At 47.4% G+C, this 20,913-nt stretch overlaps 1 long non-coding RNA gene and 1 pseudogene across 2 annotated transcripts; one reads left to right on the forward strand and one right to left on the reverse strand.

Moving 5' to 3' along the window:
• Positions 1-11,971: 11,971 nt before the first annotated feature.
• On the reverse strand, positions 11,972-13,186 carry LOC140515352 (uncharacterized). 2 transcript variants are annotated; one of them, XR_011970987.1, is made up of 3 exons: positions 12,754-12,941; positions 12,560-12,652; positions 11,972-12,297 (listed from the first exon to the last, which is right to left on the reverse strand). It is a non-coding gene; the product is annotated as an uncharacterized lncRNA (long non-coding RNA). The 2 variants fall into 2 exon arrangements; XR_011970986.1 differs by having other exon boundaries at positions 12,560-13,186.
• Positions 13,187-16,042: 2,856 nt separating this feature from the next.
• Positions 16,043-17,098, forward strand: LOC140516336 (gamma-soluble NSF attachment protein pseudogene; annotated as a pseudogene).
• Positions 17,099-20,913: the final 3,815 nt, after the last annotated feature.

A 20,913-nucleotide genomic window follows, 5' to 3' on the forward strand; every position in this document is an offset into this window, starting at 1 on the left:
TCTGTGTGCCCCCATATGTCTGTCTGTGTTTCCCCTTCCGTTGGTCTATGCCCCGCCTGTGTGTCCATGTTTCCCCACCAGTGCTTGAATTCTGATCTGTCTGTCCATGAATCTCCATTGTTCTGTCCTTGTGTCCCCACCTGTCCGTGTCCCCATCTCTCTGTATGTTTGTCCCCATGTGTCTGTCTGTGTGTTTCTATCACTATGAGTGTTCCCATCTCTTCATGTGGCTCCTGTCTGTCTTTGTATCACTTCTCAGTCTGTATATCCCTGTTCTTTCTCTCCATGTTTCCCCAGCTGTGCATACATCCTCATCTGTCCATGTGTCTCCATGCATCTGTCCGTGTTTTTCCATCTCTACCGTGTTTGGTCATCTGTCCATGTGTACCCCATCTGTCTGTCCATGTTTCCCCACCTGTCCATGTCTCCTCGTCTGTCTGTCCGTGTATCCCCATCTGCCTGTCCATGTGTCGCCATCTGTCTATGTGTCCCCATATGTGTGTTTTTGTGTCCCCGTGAGTCTGTGTGTCTCCTATCTATCCATGTGTTCTACTCTCTCTTCCCATGTGTCCCTATCTTTCTGTGCCTGTGTCACCATCTGCGCTTCTGTCCTTTTTGATCTGTCTCTGTGCCCCGTTCATTCTCTGTGTTCGCATCTCTCTGTGTTTCCCCATACGTCTCAGTATTGTCTGCGTGTCTGCTCTGTCTGTGTGTCCCCCATCTATCCGTCCATGTTTCCCCACCTGTCCCTGTGCCCCCATCTGCCTGTCTGAGTTTCCCCATCTGTCTTTGTATCTCCCATCTGTCCATGTGCTCTACTCTGTGTGTCCATGTGTCCCCATAGGTCTGTGTGTTCCCTCTCTGTCTGTTTGTGTGTCCCCATCTGTCCCTCACTAGAGGCTTTTGGTAGACGTCTACTATGGTTGCTGGCACCTAGAATGGTTCTTGTATTTTCCCTCTCAGGGCACTGAGTCCCATTGCTTGTGTTCGTTTCAGCATGACCCTTTGCCTGTGTTCCCTCTCGAGGCTGAGGCAGAGCACCATTGTCCCTGCATCCAAAAGCTCTCTGGGCCTATTTCTTTGAAGCAACTTGTTGTAAGCAACCTCATAGGGTTGAATTTTTTTCTTGCACATTCTTCTCCTCTTTCCCTGAGGATTTCATTTGGGGGATTGTGGCCGACGTCCTGGGGTCGTTCTTGAAAAAACAGGCTATCTACTCTCGAGATATCACTTTAGCAGTTGATACAGGCACCACAGTTGGGACCTTATGCTGTGAATCATTCCCTAGATATTACGGTATTTTTGTGCACATTCCTATCCTATGTCCTGAGTCTCGATTTCAGACCATTGTAGGTACTCTGGTCATTTTCATGTATACACTGGAACCCTCCTGGGCCCATAGGCAGTCTGTGGATAGATTTCTTGATTGTCTGATACAGGTCATCCTCTGCCCCCACTGAAAGACTGAATTCAGGGTGGACCCTGGCTGTGCATTCTCTTTTCCTGACCAGGGGCATGCTTTGGGGGAATTTTGGCCTAGTTCCTGCTGTGCTTTTGCACCACTGTTCTTTATCAGGGCTGCATACAGCTGGTGGATCCCCTTTATGGAATGTAGACCAGAGTGCAAACAAGGAGCCACTGTGTGAGGGCCTGGCCCCTGGATGGGATTTTGGGGAAGATTCTTTACTGTCTGCCTGGGTCTTGATGTTGGCCCCTTCTGGTGCCTCTGTCCTTTATATGTACACTGTGCTATTGTCTTTGGCAGACATACAGCCTGTGGACAGATTTCTGATACGTTTGCCAGAGCACACCCACAGGCTCCCTACTGTGAACGACTGAATTCTGGCTGGATTTGGGCTGTCCATTCCCTTCCTTGAGCAGGAGTACGCTTTGGGTGTACGTTGGCTTAGGAGTGGCTTTGCTTTGCTTCCATTGGACTTTCTGCAATTTGCACCGTGTTGGCTAAGGAATGTGAAGGAATGTGAACCAGAGTGTGATGTAGACCCCCGCCCCGGGGTAAAGGCCTGTGTTTTGATTGGGATTTTGTGGAAGATCCCCTTTCTCTTTCCCTGGGTTTCCATTTCAGGTGCTTCTTGTCCATGTCCTGCTTTCCCTCAAGCCTGAAGGATTGCCTTGGTACCACATGTACTCAGTGGGGTCCTTTCTAGGGTCACATGTAAAGCCCAAGAAGCTGGATTGCTGACTGCTTCAGCATGGGCTTCCTTGTTGCTTTCTGACTCATTCTCTGGGCAGTTGGTTGAGGGGATTCTGTTTGAGATGCCATTGTCAGTCATGACTGAGGGAATATAAAAGGTTAGAAGCACTTCTTTTGACAGATCTGAGGGGGTCTGGTCTGTGGACCTTGCCAGGACCCCTGCTGTGCCAGCGTCTCCAAGTCTGGGGCTTTCTTTCCCAAACCTTCTCTTTGTGGTATGGCACACTTAGCAGGGAATTTGCCCCCACACCGATGCACCAACGCATCCAGGAGGCTATTCTCAGTACCCAGAATGTCCCTGGATCCATTTCTTTGGGGTTCCCTCACCATTGCCTTTGGCTACTCTCTGTGTCTCCATCTGTCTGTCTGTCTCTCTGTGTGATTTCTTTAGTGCCTGCTGTAGCCCAGCCTCAACCACCCATCTTGAGTGACAGAATTCTGGGGGGATTCTGGCCATTCAAACCCTCTTCCTAACCAGGGGCATCCTTGGGGGGTATCCTGGCTTCATTCTAGCTTTGTTTTTTCCTCGATTCTGCAATGGCAGGTCTTTAAGCTGTTGGTGGATCCAGGTTAGGGAATATGGCCTAGATTCCATGGGCAATCGCTGTGGTGAAGGCCGGCAGTATGGATTGGATTTTGTGCAAGATTCCCTTTCTCTCTTCCTGGGTCTCCATGTCAGATGCTTCTGTTCCTCTTCCTGCTTTCCTTGTAGAGTGAAGGATTGCCTTGGGACCAATGTAGTCAATGGAGAGGTTCCTAGGGTGACTTCTGAAGCCCAAGTAACTGGCTCAATGAGTGCTTCAGTAAGGGCTTTCTTGGTGACTTCTCTGACTCTTTTGTGCTGGGCAGCTGACTAAGGGGATCCTGGTTGAGATCCTCTTGTCAGTCAGGATTCAGGGAATATTCAAGGTCAAGAGAACATCTCTGATAGATTTCAGGTGATCTGCTTCGTGTTCCAGGACTCTCACTTCCAAAGAAATGCTTAATGTGAATGAGCCGCGTGACAAACATCCAGTCTGCTAGGCATGAGAATTTGTAGCTGCACTGGCTTGGGGATGGGTCTGAATTTGGTTTTCCAATCTTTGCCCAAGGATTGACGGGTACATATATGTCAGTAAACTGTGACATGCTCTGTGTTCACAATCTTTGTAGAGGGACTGAGATTTTCACTCAGAAAGTTTGGAAGGAGTAGTAAAGAACCTAGATGGGGATGAGACTTTGGGGAAGATTCCTCTCCTCTCTGCCTGGGCCTACATTTCAGCCCTTGTTGGTGCCTCTGTCCTTTCTATGTACTCTGTGCCATTGTGCTCGACATACACACTGTCTGTGGATAGATTTCTGCTTTGTTCGCCAGAGCACACCGACAGATTCCCTACTGTGAATGATTGAATCCTGGCTGGATTGGGGCTGTCCATTCCCTTCCTTGACCAGGGACACACTTTTTGGATGCTTGAGCCTCGTACTGGCTGTGCTTTTCCTCCATTGCACTTTCTAAGTTTTGCACACTGTTGGTGGATGGTTGTGAGGGAATGTGGCCAAGAGTGTATTGTATGTCCCCCTGCTGTGAAGGATGTTGTCACGTATGAAATTTTGTGGGAGATTCTCTTTCTCTATCCTGGTGTCCCCATTTCAGGAGCTTCTGGTCCTCTTCTTGCTTTCCCTCCAGCATGATGTATCTTTCTGTGTGTCCCCATCTGTTCCACTAGTCCCCTTCTTTCTGGGTGTCCCCATCAATCCGTCTGTGTATCTCCTATCTCTCTGTGTGTCCCCATCTGCTTATCCGTGCATCCTCATCTGTTGAGACCCATCTGTCCGTGTCTCCTCTCTGTCCCAGTGTTCCCCTCTGTGTGTCCCCAACGTCTTGATTTTGTATCCCCATCTGCCTGTCTGTGTGTCCCTCAAGTGTCTGTCTGCTTGTTTCCATCTGTCTCTGTGTCCTCATTTGTCTCTCCGTGTGTCCCATCTAGCTCTGTGTCCCTATCTGTCATGTCTCTCATATCTCTTCTTGTGTCCCCATCTATCTGTGTGTCCCCATCTGTTTTTCCAAGTGTCTCCATCAGTCTGTGAATGTGTCCCCATCTGTTTGTCACTGTTTCCCTATCTTTGTTCCCCAATCAGTCTGTCCTCAATTGTCTGTGTGTCCCCATCTGCTCATCCTTGTGTCCCCATCAGTCTCTGTGTCCCCATGTGTCTGTCCGTGTTTCCTTTTCTCTTGGTGTATCCCCCACCTGTCTGTCCATGTTTCCCCACCAATCTTTGCATCCTCATCTGTCTGTCCATGCATGCCCATCTCTCTGTCCTTGTGCTCCATCTGTCTGTTCACGTTTCCCCATCTCTCCCTGTGTCCCCATATGTCTTTGTGTCTCCTGTCTGTGCTATGTTCCACTCTGTCTGTCCCTGTGTCTCCATCGGTCTGTGTGTCCCCTCTCTGTCTGTTTATGTGTCCCCATCTGTTCCTTCCTAGAGGCTCTTGGTAGAGCTCTAGCTATGGTTGCTTCTACCTTGGATGGTTTCTGTATTTTCCCTCTCAGGGCACTGAGACCCATTGCTTGTGATCCTTTCAGCATGACCCTTAGTGTGTGTTCCCTCTCGAGGCAGGGGCAGAGTACCAGTGTCCCTGCATCTTAAAGCTCTCTGGGTTGACCCAGCTGAGCCTTTCTGGCCAAGCTGCTACCACTTGCATTGACCACTTACCTTTCCCAATCTTTCCCCACCTTCCAGCCCCCAAACAAAAATCTGACTCAGTTAGACACTCTTTCTCCAATAATCAGTTCCTCCTGCTCATGGCTCTCTGAGTCCTTTCCCTGGATCTCAGCTTAGATCCCAGACAAAGAAGCTTTGCAGATTGTGAACCATCTTTCTGGTTTTTCTCAATGGGATCTGGTAGGTCTGAACCAAATAGAAGTTTGAAAGTTATTGGATAAACCTCCTACAGAAAAGTTTCTTTTATTAAAAATCATTATATATCATTATAGGCAGTATCCTGTAGTGGGCCAAGTTCGGGACTTGGGAAGTCAGAGGACCTGGGTTTGAATTGAGCCTCCCATAGTAGCTGTGTCTCACTGGGCAAGTTATGTAACCTCTGTGCCTCTGTTTCCTCCTTTGTTGAATTTCATGGACTGTGATGTCCCTTCCTGACTTCACACCTGTGATCCTATGACTGTGACGTTGTTTCCATAGGAAATGTCAGGGTTTCCCTCCCCCATAAAGCACACCGTTGAATTATGTTTTATTTTTGTCTCTCTTTTCTTTCAGCAATTAGGATTAAAAAATTCCCCTGAAATTTAAAATCCACTTATAAAGACTAGAGAAATGAATTGAGGGATGAATGGTAACCCTTGGCCTGGCTAAAAGTTTGCCCAGCACCTGCGCTCTCCCGGGGTCCTTTGTGGTTCCCAGCAACCTCTTTGCTCTTCCAAAGGATCCCCTCCCCTCCAGTTCTTTGGCATGATCTCAGCATCCCAGAGGGGTGTGATATGTTACTTACCAGGCCTGAGCACTGTGGCTCTCCCTCGGAGTGATCCCCTTCCTTCCTTCCCCCACCCTGTGTTCCCCTCTGCCTCTCCATTGGCCCTTCTCCGTGGCCCCAGTCTGGCCCAGGTCTTTGGCTACCCAGTGCTGAATGCTGTCCAGACTCCCTCCTTGTTGGTTTGGTCACCTCCTTGCCTGGATAGATTGCTTGCGAGATGTCCTTCTTGCTCTGCAAGGACCCAGGAAACCCTATATCCCCAGCCCCACTTCCACTATAGCTCTGACTCCAGGGACCTCTGTCGGGATGCTTATGCAATCAATGGGGTGTTCCATTTGAACCCCTCCCCCCCCCCCCCACAATGCTCATCTCCTCACTCTGTTGGGTTCTGTTGCTGGGGTGAGCTGTGGCTTTCCCTCTCTCTCTCTCCAGGCAGTTCCCTGTTGGCCCAGGTCCTCCTCCCCTGCAGCTGGCAGCCGCGGGACATGGAAGAACAAGAAACCAGGGAGGCCTTGGGGCATATGGCCCAGGCCACCCGATACATGCGCATTGGGCTGTGGAGAAGGAAGCCCAACTACGGGAAGGCTGCCAGCAAGTATAAGCAGGCCACCTTAGCCTTCCTCAGGGCCAAGAGGCTGGAGGAGGCTGCAGAAGCCTTCCTCAAGGAAGCTGAGTCCCATGAGAAAAACAGAGCGCCCCTCTGTGCGGCAATGGCCTATGAGCAAGCTGGCCTGTACCTGAGCAAGTCCAACCACCTGCAGGAGATGGCCCAGGCTCTCAAACAGGCTGTCTCCTGGTACCTGCAGTGTGGAGAGGCAAACATCGCAGCCTGGATCTTGAGAAGCTCCAGTGAGCTACTGGAGAGCCAGATCCCTCACCAGGTGGTGTGCCTCTACCAGAGGGCATCCCAGTTATTTGAGGAGGAGTCCCGCTTCCTGAAGGTCCTGGACTTCACTGGCCGAGCCTCCAAGGTGCTGGTGAGGCACAAGCGCTACGGGGACGCTGCTATCTCCCTCGGCCAGGAGAAGCGCTTGTATGTCAAGGCAAAGGGCTTCCCTGTGTGCCACTGGAGAGCCCTGGCGCAGTGCCTATCCCACCTGTGTGACCTGGATTTCGCTGCTGCCTCCACCTGCCTGGAAGATAGCTGTATATATTTTCCCAATTTCACAAGCACTGCTGAGTTCATGGCGATGGTAACTTTGCTGAATTGCTACGAAGACAAGGACCAAGAAGGAGTGAACTGGGTCTGCAGGTTTCCTGTCTTCAAACACCTGGACAAGGAATACAGGAAGATGACCACATTCCTGAAGGTACCTGGCGTCGAGAACCTGAAGACCAGTCTTTTGCCACCTTCATCCACATGCATGTCCCCTTCCAACATCGAAAAGCAAGCAACCTCAACAACAAATAAGGAGGAGGGGGTGGAGGAGAAGAATGTGGAGAACCTGGAGGAGGACATTAAGGAGGAGGAGGAGAAATTGGAAGAGAAAGAGGAAGAAGAGGAACATAGGATCTCTCTCTCCATGGAATGTACCATCTGCTAACCTCTGCTTCCTAAAACAATGATTTAATTAAAGCTAATTAGTTAAAAAAATAAACGTTCTGTTATACCAGTCTTGTATCTGTGTGTGTGTGGGTGTGCTTTCTCCCATCATACCTTTTCTCACCCTTTTTATTTCAAATTTGAATGGAGGCCTTTGCATTCCTCCCCATTCCCAATGACCCCTATGGGCCATCCTCCCAGAGTAGATATACCTTCCTTCCAAGGTGAAATATTTTCCCTTTACTGACTGGTAATTCCTGGCTCAGGGCATGGGTTCCAGGAGAAAATTATCAACGAGGTTACTCTCTGCTTTGCCAGACCCACCCCCCCAACCTTTCCCAATTATCGTCAAGAACTACTTCTTATATTTATAGACTTTTTAACTGCCAAAAGTCCTCAGGGTCAGATTATAGAACACCTAAAAATTCTTAGATTTTGTTCATGCCTCCCCTGTGCTTACCATTTTAAGACCTAGTGCCCAGACCTTGAAGTCTGCAAATGAATTAGCCTTTTCCCTGGAAAACTCAAATGAACTTCTTTCAATCAGTTTGAGCTAGAGGCTAAGGTGTAGGATAAGGAACAGGGTCAGTTGTCAACCTGGATGGGACTTGAGTAGGTCCACCCAGTCTAATCCCTTCATTATACATAAGAGGTAGTTCTGGGGCCCAAAGAAGTTAACTTGCACAGGAACCCACTGGGGACAGGCCACAGGGAACAGGGACAGGCAGGATGGGCCCTCTGGGTCTTCTGATTCCAAATACAATGAAGAAGTGAAACCAAGGTGGTGAGGAAATGGGAGCAGACATGAGAGAAAGACATGTGACCAGGGAGGCATGGAACACCACTGACATGGTAATGTAAGCTTTGCCTAACCTCGCCCAGAGGGGACAGAAGTGCCTTGTGCAGGAGGAATCTAGCATCTTTCAGACCCATCCCTGTCCTGCTCTTCTCTCTGTACACGTGGACTTTCTGGTTGAATGTTCTGAAACTTCTCACTGGGATTAAGGGGATTCTGGTTTGGGATGCTATTGTCGGTAAGAACTGGGGGAATATTAAAGGTCACCAGGACATCTTTCCATCGATGTGACAGAATATGTTCCGTGGTCCATGGCAGGGTCCCCTGCTGTGATGACTCGCTCTAAATTGAGGGCTTTGTTTCATTTTCATAATCTGGCTCTCTATGGCATTCCGAGCTGCGAATGGGCCCTTCCACCAATACTCCCTCTACCTGAAGAGATTATCCCAGTCACCACAATGTGCTTGGATCAATTTCTGTGGTGTTCCCTCAAGGCCTCCTGCTGTGCCTGCTGGCACATTGGACAATTTACTGGACACTCAGGCCCAATACTTATGTTCAGCTCGCCTGAACACTTCCTCTGTGGTCCACCTATAGACTGTGACATAACATCAGTGTTCCTCCAATGAAGGTCTATCTGGGCTCACTTTTTAGACCAATGTGTTCTTGGATTGGATTTGTATTTTTTAACCATTCTTCTCTTTTTCCCTGGGAAGTTCATGTGGGGGATTTTGGCCAAGTACTCGGGTCCTTCTTGTACGGTCTACTCTCCAGTTAGTGTTCACAGATCACTACAGTGGGGTGATCCTGGAATCTAGGTTAGGAACCCCTGCTATGAATCCTTAATTTCTTCTGACCTTTTGTCCTGCAGTTTCCTCTTCTGTTTCCTGGATCTGGATTTCAGGCCATTCTGGACCCTACACTCCTTGCAGTGTCTACACTGGAACTGTGCAGGGACAACAAGCAGTCTGAGGAAAGATTTCTGGGGTATCTCCTAGAGTTCACCCTTAGCCCCACTGTGAGAGATATCATTCTGTGTGGATTTGTACAACCTGTTCCCTTTTCTTGACCCTGGACATACTTCAGGGAAATTCTAGCCTACCTCCACCTGTGGATTTCCATTAATCTGTTTTATGTGTTCTACAAATTCTTGGTAGGGCCAACTTAAGGATTCTAGCCCATATCACACCCTAGCCCCGTCTGCTGTTAAGGCCTGGCCCAGGCATTGGACTTTCTATAAGATTATCTTCCTCTATACCAGGGTCTCCATTTCAGGAGCTATGAGGTGACTTGCTGCTTTTCCTCTAGACTGATGGATTGCCTTTGGACCATGTGTATTCATTTTAAATCCTTCTTGGTTCATTCTGCAGTCCAAGTTGCTGGTTCACTGAATGCTTCTGCTTGGGCTTTCCTGTTGCTCTCTTTGACTCATTTTCACTAGGCAGCTGATTAATGGGATTCTGGTTGAGATCCTATTGTTTGTCAGGACTGCAGGAGTATTGAAGGTCACAAGAACAACTTTTTGCAGATATGAGGGAATCTGTTCAGTAGTGTGTGCTGTGATCCCACGGTGACAGCCAGATCTAAGTTGAGGGCTTTTTTCATATTCATCCTCTTTTGCTCTACCACAAAATTTGTTGGCATTTGGCCCATCCACAGATGCTCCCTGCAGCCTAGGAGGTTTTCTCAGAAACTACCATGTGCCCAGATTACTTTCTGTGGGGTTCTCTCCACAAAGAAGTTTGGAGGGCCCCTGCTGAGACACCTGGTACCTTGCAAGGTTCCTGGGTCCCCCATAAGGGGCACTGAGGATCGTTGCTTCCATTCACTTGAGAAGAACACTTCCTCTGTATTCCACCTGTAGCTGAAGACATAACATCAGTGTCCCTCCATCTATCTCTCTATGCTCCTTTTGTGTTAACCCATTTGTTCCTGGGTTGGGTTTGTTTTGGACCATTCTTGTCCTTGCTGCTGAGGAGTTCATTTGGGGAACTCTGGCCAAGTACTTGGGTCCCTCTTGAAGCATGGGCTTTTGTCTCTTCAGTCAGCGCCTTTTGGATCGCTACAGTGTTTTGCTGGTAGAACTTGGTTTGAGACCCCCTGCTGTGAATGCTGAATTCTCTCTTAACCTTTTGTGCTGCAGTTTCCTCTTCTCTTTTGCCTGAGTCTGGATTTCAGACCAATCAGGCCTCTCTGTTGCTTTCCATGTCTGCAGTGGAACTGTCCATGGCCTCCAGAAAGAGGAGCAGGGCAGGCTGCAGGTGAGTGTGGAACCCTCCAAGGCTAATGGTGACTTTTCCATCTCCATCCTGCCTAGCACTAGTGTCCCCAGGACACAGAACTTCCTGGAGATGGCTGTAGCTATCCACCCTGGGCAGAGATTCCCCCTGTAGTAGAATCCAGGACATGCTCGTGAGCATCACTGAGTAGACCAGTGTCATTTACCCCTAGGGGATGTAAGAAAGCTTCTGAACGCTGGGTGTGAAGGCAGCACGAGGAAGAAGAAAGCCAGTCTGTCATACTTCTGCCAGCCTCAGTTCAGCAAATGAAGAAGAACCTGTTTTACCATCTTGATAGTCTTCTACGTCTCTGGAACATCCATATATAGTCAGATCATGCTATAGAATGACATCACATGACATGGCCCCAAGATTTCACAGAGCTTGTTTGGGGGGAGAGACAGAGAAGTAGTCCTCAAGAGTTTTCCTTAGATTATTTGTTGTGAAATTCTTTTGAGTTGTTCTCTCTAGTCTTACCTCTTGAGAAATGTTTCCTAATGAAATTCAGCACTCTCAGTACCACAGAAATGCTTAATTTTAATGATCAGTGTGACAAAGATATCTTTTCCTCAGCATGAGAAATTGTAGCTGCACTGGCTTGGGGATGGGTCTGACCTTGGCTGCCAAACTTTGCCCACTTTTTCATGGTGCATATGTGCCAGTATTCCCTGTGATACTCTCCATGTTCAGAAGCTGGAGTGTGCAAATTAGCTTGGTAAATCCTAGGATGTTGTCTGGGACACAGAGAATCAAAGATGACAGAAATAGCATGGAGGCATCAGAGGTAAGATATGAAGAACCTTTACCCTCGGCAAGGTAAGCTTTGTGCTGTAGGGACTCATTAAAACTCACAGATAGGGGATGGCATGTGCAGTTATGAAGGGAACTTCTGTGCTGAGAGCACTGTATATCAACATTAGTATATCCCAGATTCTTCTATTATCTTGCCTGAGTTTTCTGAATTATGCACTTTTTCCAAGACAGTCCTGTAATGAACCTACGTTCCTTCCCTGTATCCAATATTTATTTGTGGTGGACAAACAAACTAGTGGCCAGCCTGCTGTCCTTAGTTTGGCTGTTCTGTAAGTAAAGGTACCTGACACATACCTCCTGGCACCACTTGGACCTTCCACTACGTGCTGCCACACCCTCCAGCTCTTGAGAATCTTGTAGAACAGGGCATTCTTTATTTCCTTGAAATTCTTTATTTCTGTCAACTGATTTTTGCTGTGGCAAAAGTTGGGGGCATAATCCGTCGTTACTTGCCCTTGATGTACAAAGTAATGTGGCTTCTCATCAATATTTTTCCTAAAGTGTTGTGATTTCTAGTAAATCCTGACTGAGTTTTAAACCATCTTGTTGCTTAGAATGACATCTCTTATCCATCCTTTTGTGACATGAGGTCTGATTTTTATTAACTATCATTGGGTATTGACAGTTACAAATAGACCATTTTCCCTGCAGAGATAATTTTGTCCATTTGTCTATGTTGTGCCTCGATTTCTAGTCCCAATTAAGTGAAGCCCAGAGGGCATTATCAGTGTTTTATTCTGAATTTTACTGTGAATGAGTCTAGAGTTACACATATACAATGCCAGTTAATTCAGCATTTTAGATAGTTCAGTTGCACCGACAAATGAAGATTATTAAAGACACGAGAAATCTCGAGTTGTTCGTAATCAATCACTTTATTTAGTGACCAACACAGAGGAAAGCCAAGAAAAGATAGAAGACTGAGTGCACGATGTAGAAGATGCAGAGCGCATCTAGGATGATCAGCGTCATATCACAGAGGTGTCCTTAAGTGGCTGGAAACAGGCTGCAGGATGATATTCTTCACTGGTGCCATGCTGTCTTGCATGCTGGAATCCAGAGCACACCTGCAGCCCCAGGACAGTGACATTGTCTGACAGGAACCTGACACTGAGGAAGATCTTGTCTTACAAGGATCTTGGTTAGATAGACTTGGTGGTGCTACTGCTGCTGCTGCTGTTGCTGCAAAATGAATAGATTAAAAAATACCTCCTGACCCCTGGAAATGTGAGGCTCTCCAAAGCTGGAGGTTACTATACGTTCCTCCATCAAAAACACCATGTTACAAGTTCAATTCATGAAGAGTAAGAAACTACATTAAGTTGGAACTTGCTTACTCCGTACGTGTCTACTTTTATCGTCATTTTGAACGTGTAGGATACGTCCGCATGACCTTAAGATCTTAACGTTTGGGGGTGAGGATCAATGAGCCAAGGGTGCTTACCTGACTGGAGAATGTCATGCTTCTACGAGTCTGGAAGCCAAGCCTTGTTTTTGAAAATCTTTGTAGAGGGACTGAGATTTTCCCTCAGAATATCTGGAATGAGCAGTAAACCACCTTGAGTTCCAACTTGAAAACCTTTGTAGATAGAAGGACTGAGATTTTTACTCAACAGTCTAGAAAGAGCAGTAAACTACCTTGAGTTCCAATGTGAAAATCTTTGTAGAGGGACTGAGATTTTAACTCAGAATACCTAGAATGACCAGTACACAACCTTGAGCCTCAACTTGCAGTTAGGTCGGGACTCTTGGGTTATCACTCACTTTCCCAGGGGAGGGAAGTTGATATCCTCCCTCTTAGACTTGTTGGCCCAGATTTAGGCTTTCCACGGAGCTCTGGCCCTCTATTTATACCCACAGTAGGGGTGACACTCCCATTGACCCAACAATGCTTGACATCTCAACAACTGCTCACAGTAGAGGCATTTTTACCAAATATGGTTGTACTGTCCTAGTTTGAATAAAAATGGTAAATTGCCTTTTTTAACCAAAATTAGTCCTATGGGTTTTGAAACCCAACAGTGGTGACACTGACTTTTTTTCACCATAAATGGTAATACCAACTTTAAAATCTGACATGCCTTTAACTTTCTTCATGCGTGACACTCAGCAATGGGGTATACTCTTGTCAGTCAATCAATCAAGCTGTACTTTTGATTGCTTAGTGTTTGGAAATACATATTTGCAAGTGAGGGAGCTGTGCTGCCTCCAGCTTTTGCTCTGCTAGGATAAGGTAATAAGCTGATTTTCTATTGGGAAGGTGATGGCACAAACGCGACTTTAAGAACTAGATGAGTTTTAAGGTACCTTCTCTCTCCAAATCTATGACAATTGTGCCGGTAGTCAGCACGGGTAAGTGGGAAAGTCACGTACACATTTAAAAGGAGAGCATGGAAGTCGTGGACTGTGCTGTTCCTATGGAAATTACGAGCTCAGAAGAACAACAGCTGTGGCTTCCCCACCTTTGGAAGGTGAATGAAAATTGTAAAACCTGAAGGGACAGAAACCAAGGCATGATTATGTTACATTCAAATTTACCACTGCTGACAAAAGGATAGTAATAGTAAGGCAATTCAAAACAAGACTTAGACAGATCACCTTTGTTCATGGATGACTACAATGAGTTGCTGTTGGACCCTGGGCTTTGACTCCCTGCTGTGAATCATTACTTTCCTCTTACCTTTTGTGTTGCAGGTTCCTCTGCTGTTTGTCTGGTCTGGATTTCAGGTCATTCAGACCCCTCTGCTGCTTTCCATATCTGCACTGGAACTGTCCATGGCTAAAAGGCAGTCTGTGTATAGAGTTCTGGGGTGTCTCCTAGAGGCCATTCTCACCCACATTTCAGCTGTTAGTGATTGAGTTCTGGGCAAATTCTCCCTTTCCATTACCTATTCTTGATCAGGGGCATACTTTGGGAAAATTCTGGCCTTCTTCTAACTGGGGTGTTCTACCATTCTACTTTATCAGGTCTGGTCACTGTTGGTGGATCCAAATGAAGGATTCTGACCCAGCATCCAACATTGCCCCCCCTGCTGTGAATGCCTGGCCCATGGATGCAATTTTATGTAAGATTACTGTCGTCTATGCTGGGGTCTCCTTTTCACGAGCTTCAGGTCCACCTCCTGCTTTCCCTCTAGACTGAAGGATTGCCTGAGACCATGTCTAATCAGTGGAGATGTTTCTAGGGTTACTTCTAAAGTCCAAGGAACTGGTTCGATGAATGCTTGTGCATGGGTTTCCTTCTTACTCTCTTTGACTCATTTGCTCCAGGCAACTGATTAATAGGATTCTGGTTGAGATCCTGTTGTCAGTCAAGACTGATGAAGTATGGATGGTCACAAGAACAAATATTTACAGATATGAGGGGGAAAGTTCAGGGCCAACAGACAGGCTGTGGAAAGATTTCTGGGGTGCCTCCCTAGAGCCTGCAGTACAGGATACAAATGCTGAACTTTGCAGTTGAAACCTCTGTAACCTGCCATTACATTATCTTTCCAGCCTAAAGCACCACTATTTTCCTTCAGGGCTTCTGCCTTACTGGGCAGTTCTTTGTAAGTCCTGTCACCCTTTGCCCACCCTTTAGGTTTGACCAATATGGTCTGAAAGCTTCCTTCTTCCTTCAAGGCTTGCATTGACCCAGCCAAGCATTTCTGACAGAGGTGATACAACTTGCATGATACCTTTCAGATTTTTTCCCCAACTTTCAATTCCTACACAGAATTCTGACTCAGTTAGACTCTCTCCATCCAATAATCAGCTCCTCTTGCTCATGGTCTCTGAGTCCTTTGCCTGAAACTCAGCTTAGATCCCATCCAAAGAAACTCTGAAGATTCTGAACCAACTTTCTGGTTTTTCTCAGTGGGATCTGGTAGGCCTTAGCAAAAAAAACTTTGAAAGTTTTTGGATAAACCTCCTACAGAAAGGTTTGTTTTCTTAAAATCATTATATGTCATCTGAGGGAGCATAGTGTGGAGGACACAACTGTGGACTGGGGGAGTCAGGGGACCTTGGATTGAATTGAGCCTCCCCTAGTAGCTGTGTCACCCTGGGCAAGGCCTTTAACCTCTCTGTCTCCATTTCCTCCTCTGTTGAGTTTAATGGAGTGTGATGTCCCTTCCCAGCTCCAAACCTGTGATCCTGTGACTGGGATGCTTTTTCCATGGACATTGTGGGGTTTCCCTCCCTTGCAAAGCACACCCTTGAGTCATGTCTTTTTTTTCCTCTCTTTTCTTTCAGCAATTAGGATGAAAAACTTCCCCTGAAATTTAAAAGCCACTTATAAAGACTGCAGAGAGGAATCAAGAGATAGATGCTAAGCCATGGCCAGGCTAACAGCTTGCCCAGCAGCCGCCCTCCCCTGGGGTCCTTTGTGGTTCCCAGCAACCTTTTTGCTGTTCCAAAGGTTCCCACCCCTCCAGTTCTTTGGCACGTTCTCAGCATCCCAGAGGGGTGTGATGAGTTAGTTACTAGGTCTGAGCCCTGTGGCTCTCCCTGGAAGGATCCCCTTCCTCCCCTCCCCCACCCTGTGTTCCCCTCTGCCTCTCCATTGGCCCTTCTCTGTCACCCCAGTCTGGCCCAGGTCTTTGGCTACCCAGTGCTGAATGCTGTCCAGACTCCCTCCTTGTTGGTTTGGCCACCTCCTTGCCTGGATAGATTGCTTGCGAGATGTTCTTCTCGCTCTCCAAGGACCCAGGAGTCCCTATCTCCCCAGCCCCACTTCCACTATGGCTCTGACTCCAGGGACCTCTGTCGAGATGCTTATGCAATCAATGGGGTGTTCCATTTGAACCCCTCCCCCCCACAATGCTCATTCCCTCTCTCTGTTGGGTTCTGTTGCTGGGGTGAGCTGTGGCTTTCCCTCTCTCTGTCTCCAGGCAGTTCCGTGTTGACCCAGGTCCTCCTCCCTTACAGCTGGCAGCCACGGGACATGGAAGAACAAAAAACCAGGGAGGCCTTGGGGCATATGGCCCAGGCCACCCAATACAAGTGCATTGGACTGTTGAGATGGAAGCCCAACTACGGGAAGGCTGCGAGCGAGTATGAGCAGGCCGCCTTAGCCTTCCTCAGGGCCAAGAGGCTGGAGGAGGCTGCAGAAGCCTTCCTCAAGGAAGCTGAGTCCCACGAGAGAAACAGAGCGCCCCTGTGTGCCGCAATGGCCTATGAGCAAGCTGGCCTGTACCTGAGCAAGTCCAACCACCTGGAGAATGCCGCCCAGGCCGTGAAGCAGGCTGTCTCCTGGTACCTGGAGTGTGGAGAAGCAGACACCGCAGCCTGGACCTTGAGGCGCTTCAGACAGCTGCTGGAGAGCCACATTCCGCACCAGGTGGTGTGTCTCTACCAGCAGGCATCCCAGCTATTTGAGGGGGAGAACTGCTTCTCGCTGGCCCTGGAATTCACTGGCCGAGCCTCCAAGGTGCTAGTGAGGCACAAGCGCTACAGGGACGCTGCGTTCTCCCTCGGCCAGGAGAAACACTTGTATATGGAGGTAGAGAGCTCCTCCATGTGCCACCAGACAGCCCTGGCACAATGTCTAGCCTACCTGTGTGACCTGGATTTCCCTGCTGCCTGCAAGTGCCTGGAACAGAGCTGTATATGCTTCCCCAGTTTTCAAAGCAGCAGCGAATATGTGGCGATGGTAACTTTGCTGAATTACTATTTAGATGAGGACCAAGACAGAGTGGATGAGGTTTGCAGGTCTACTGTCTTCAAACATCTTGACAAGGAGTATGGGGAGATGACCGTGATTCTCAAGGTACCTGGCGTCGAGAACCTGAGGACCAGGATTTTGCCACCTCCATCTAAATGCATGCCCAGCTCTGACAGCCAGAAGAAAACAGCCCCAACAACAAAGAAGGTGGAGAGCGAGGAAAAGAAGTTGGAGATGGTTGAGGAGGACACTAAGGAGGGGGAGGAAAAATTGGAGGACAAGGAGGAGGAAGACGATTACGTGTTCGGTCTGTCTATGGAAAGTCCCATCTGTTAACTTATCCTTCCTAGAACAACGAATAAATTAAAGCTAATGAAATAAGAAAAAAGTTCTGTTATACCTGTCTTTGGGGTGTGTGTGTGTGTGTGTGTGCGCGTGTGTGTGTGTGTCCTCTGTCCCGACATACCTATTCTCACCCTCCTTATTTCAAACGTGCATGCAACCCCTGGGGATCCTCCCCCTTCCCAATGACCCCTCTGTTCCCTCCTCTCAGAGTAGATTCATTCCATGCATGGTGAAATATTTTCTCTTTACTGACTGGTAATTACTGTCAGTAATGGGATCCAGTGGAAAACAATCAAATAGGTTAGTCTCAGCTTTCCCACTCTTCACCCTCTCCTTTCCCAATGATCATCACCGACATACTTCTCACATTAATAGACATTTTGACTGCTGAAACTCCTCAGCATGAGATTATAGAACACCTAAAACTTCTGAGACATTGTATATGCCTCCCCCATGGTTAACATTCTAAGACACATTGCCCAGACCTTGAAAACTGCAAATGACTTAGCCATTTCCCTGGAAAGTGGAAGTGAACTTCATTCAATCAGCTTGAGCTTGAGGCTCAGGTGTAGGATAAGGAACAGGATCAGTTGTCAACCTGGAGGGGACTTGAGCAGGTCCACCCAGTGTAATCCCCTCATTTTACATCGGAGCTAGCCCTGGGCCCCAAAGAAGATAGCTTACTCAGCAACCCGCTGGGGACAGGCCAGAGGAAACAGGCACAGGCAGGATGGGCCTTCTGGGTCTTTCAGTTCCAAACACAATGAAGAAGTGAACTCAAGTTGGTCAGGAAATGGGACCAGAGAAGAGAGAAAGACAAGTGACCAGGGAGGCATGGAACACCACTGACATGGTAATGCAAGCTTTCCCTAACCTCTCCCAGAAGGGACAGAAGTGCCTTTTACAGCAGGATTCCATAGCAGCTTTCAGATCCATCCCTGTCCTGCTTTTCTCCCTGTGCACATTTTCTTTTTCAAAATCATTCAACAGTATTTAAATTACCAAAAATTAATTGGAGCCAGATTGAGGAGGGTCCAACAGAACAACCACCTAAATTTCTTGACACATCTGAAATTCCCAAGGGAGTTTGGAAAGAAGGTAGAACTTGAAGCTTCACTTAGGAAACACATGCTAATAATCAGAAATATCCCAAAGTGGAATGAATCGTCTCAAGACAAAATGGATCCCCAGGCCGAGGAACTTGGGCAGCAAAGACCAGCTGAATTCTTGCTGGTTTCCTGCAAGGGAGGTCCTTGTCCAGGAGTTGGACTGAAATGGCCTCGGAATGCCCCTGCACCTGTCTAATTCTGTTTCACTTGGAGCCCATTAGACATGCAGACTGTTTGCAAAACTGGGAGAGAAGTCATGGAACTCCCCTGGACATCTCTAGAGTGTTCCCTGCATGACACGATATGACTATATGTATAGCCCCTAAAATAAAATTGCCTCCAGGATTGTGTTGGCTCTCATGTTAATGTGAATCAGGGAAAAACCTTTTCTATTCCTTCCCAAAAGAACACTGAAAGTAGAACAAGTTCCCATCAATATGACCGCCTCTCCAGCAATACACAAATGCTGATTCCTTCCATGGAGGGGTGGTCCTCTTAAGCTTGCTTTGAGTATCCTGGACCCCTCTGGCAGCTTGGTGAAGACTCAGAACACTTTCAGAAAAATATCCTTCAATGCAAAACATATATAGGCTTACAAGGGGGACTAATTATGTTGAAATAAAGATGTATTTTCTTTTTCTCCAGCATATGTAATGGATGTCCTGAAATGCGTCAGAATGATGCTGCCCTAGGAAAGAGTGTTGCAAGGTAAATGAGGTCATAAAGACAGATTTCCTTAGTGCTGCTTTCACGTTCACTTCCAGTCACAGATGTTATTATGGTGTGGATGTGCATGCCCCTGTAGAACGCCCACCAGAAGCATTCTTATCCATCGTCCCTTCTGCCCCCTCTCTCCACCCCTGCCAGGGTCTACCAGTCCTTTAAAGACCTATGAGTCCATGTCACTGTGCACCAGAGTACTGATTTTCACAGCAGTGGAAATCCACCTCTGCTCTCCCTTCTACTGACCAAAAAGGAACACCACAATCATGAATTAGTTTACTGAGAGCAGCATACTAAGCCTTCAAGGTGAGTGTTTCTTGGATAGTGCTTTTTTTGTCTTTTTCTCCTTTGGATCTGTGATGTCACTGATGTGGAGAACTCTCAGGATGAAAACTTACTCCACAGATGAACCTCACTTCACAGGACTTCGGGAGGTTCTTGGTGAGAGACTTGGCTGTTCCAGGTGGGACTTCCCAACCAGAGCTGAAGTCACTTTTCTGATTGCCAGCCTGACCCCTCTATCAACCAGCCCATGTTCCTATTGTCTTTTCTTAGAGCATGTATTTGAAAGAAAACAAAATACACCATCTATGCCAAAATGACCCTTTTGCCCTCAGTTGCACTTGACTCATTTTAAGATGGTGACCTAGGAGAACAAAGCACAAAGTTGAAAACGGTGATGTTTTATTACGGGGATGAAACTGGATCTCGAGAAAACCTGTTCTCCGTGTTGAATTATGTCACTGTTTCCCAATTTTATCTCTCTTTTCATGATTTAATGGGGACAAGATGCATGGGCTGCTAATTTCAATGGATCTGCTGGAAACTTGTCATTCGATATACCATTCCATGGAACGTAGAATTCCATGGCAAAGAAACTCCAGGCTTGACAGCTATGCCAAGAAAGCTGAAAGTTTAAAAGGAAGTCACTGCAAATGGCGGGATGTAATTAATATTGTTAGAAAGTGGAGTAAGATAAGTAGCAAACAAAATGTGAAGGAAACTCCCGGCAGCAGGCAAAAGGAGCGCCACTAGTGATAGAGCAGAAAGTGTTCAGTTCCCTTCTCTAGGAGTAAGGCTAGAGATGACTTTCTAATGCCTAAGGCAGACCTATTCCTTTGTCTGCAGGAAAATCATCCGTGGCTTCAGTCAGGAAGCAGAAGCTTCCTTCAGTCAGGTAAATCACTAAGCAGGAAGATAAAAGTTCACTTTCCATGAGACCTCTTCTGAATCTCCCGTTCCCTCAATACTCATTCCTAGATAGACCAGTGGAGTGCCCAATTTGGAGGAGGCAGAACACTGCTGCAGAAACCCAGACTAAGTTTCCAATACATCTTTGCTGTCTTGGTCCAAAACATCATGGATTCAACTGGATTAAACGAGTGCAAGGAGCTTCTCAATTCAAATCATCTCCTATCTCTAGGTCTATACCAACTGCCCCCAGGCCCAAAAGTGCTTTCCTGTTCCTCCTTCACTTCTCAGCATTCCCGGGTTCTCTCAGGATCATTTCAAGCATCCCCTTCTATACAGGGCCTTGGCCAGTTTCCGGGCCACTAGGACCTCTCCTTCCAAAGGAACCTCCCATCTACTTTGTATGTGTCTTGCATGTTGCTCTACGTGGACATATTGGCTTTAGCTAGCAGACACAGTAGATAGGGAGCCAGCCCTGGGATCAAGAAGATTGGAGTTCAGGTTCTGCCTCAGATAATGCAGAGCTCTGTGACCCTAGTCAGATCATTGTTTAAAAACTGCCTCAAGTTCACCATCTGCAAACTGGAGATAATGAATGTACCTCCCAGGGTTGTGGTGAGGACCAGCTGAGGTGGTAGAATAAGCGCCTGCTCTCTTTCCCTTACACAACAGATAGCCAGGTGGCATGGGGGGTATGGAGCCTTGTTCCCATCAGTCCTTGTGTCCCCATGTATCTGTCCATGTACTCCCATCAGTCTGCGTGTCTGCCATCAGTCTCTCCAT

This window comes from Notamacropus eugenii, chromosome X (assembly GCF_028372415.1).
Source record: "Notamacropus eugenii isolate mMacEug1 chromosome X, mMacEug1.pri_v2, whole genome shotgun sequence".
In the NCBI taxonomy this organism is placed as follows: Eukaryota; Metazoa; Chordata; class Mammalia; order Diprotodontia; family Macropodidae; genus Notamacropus; species Notamacropus eugenii.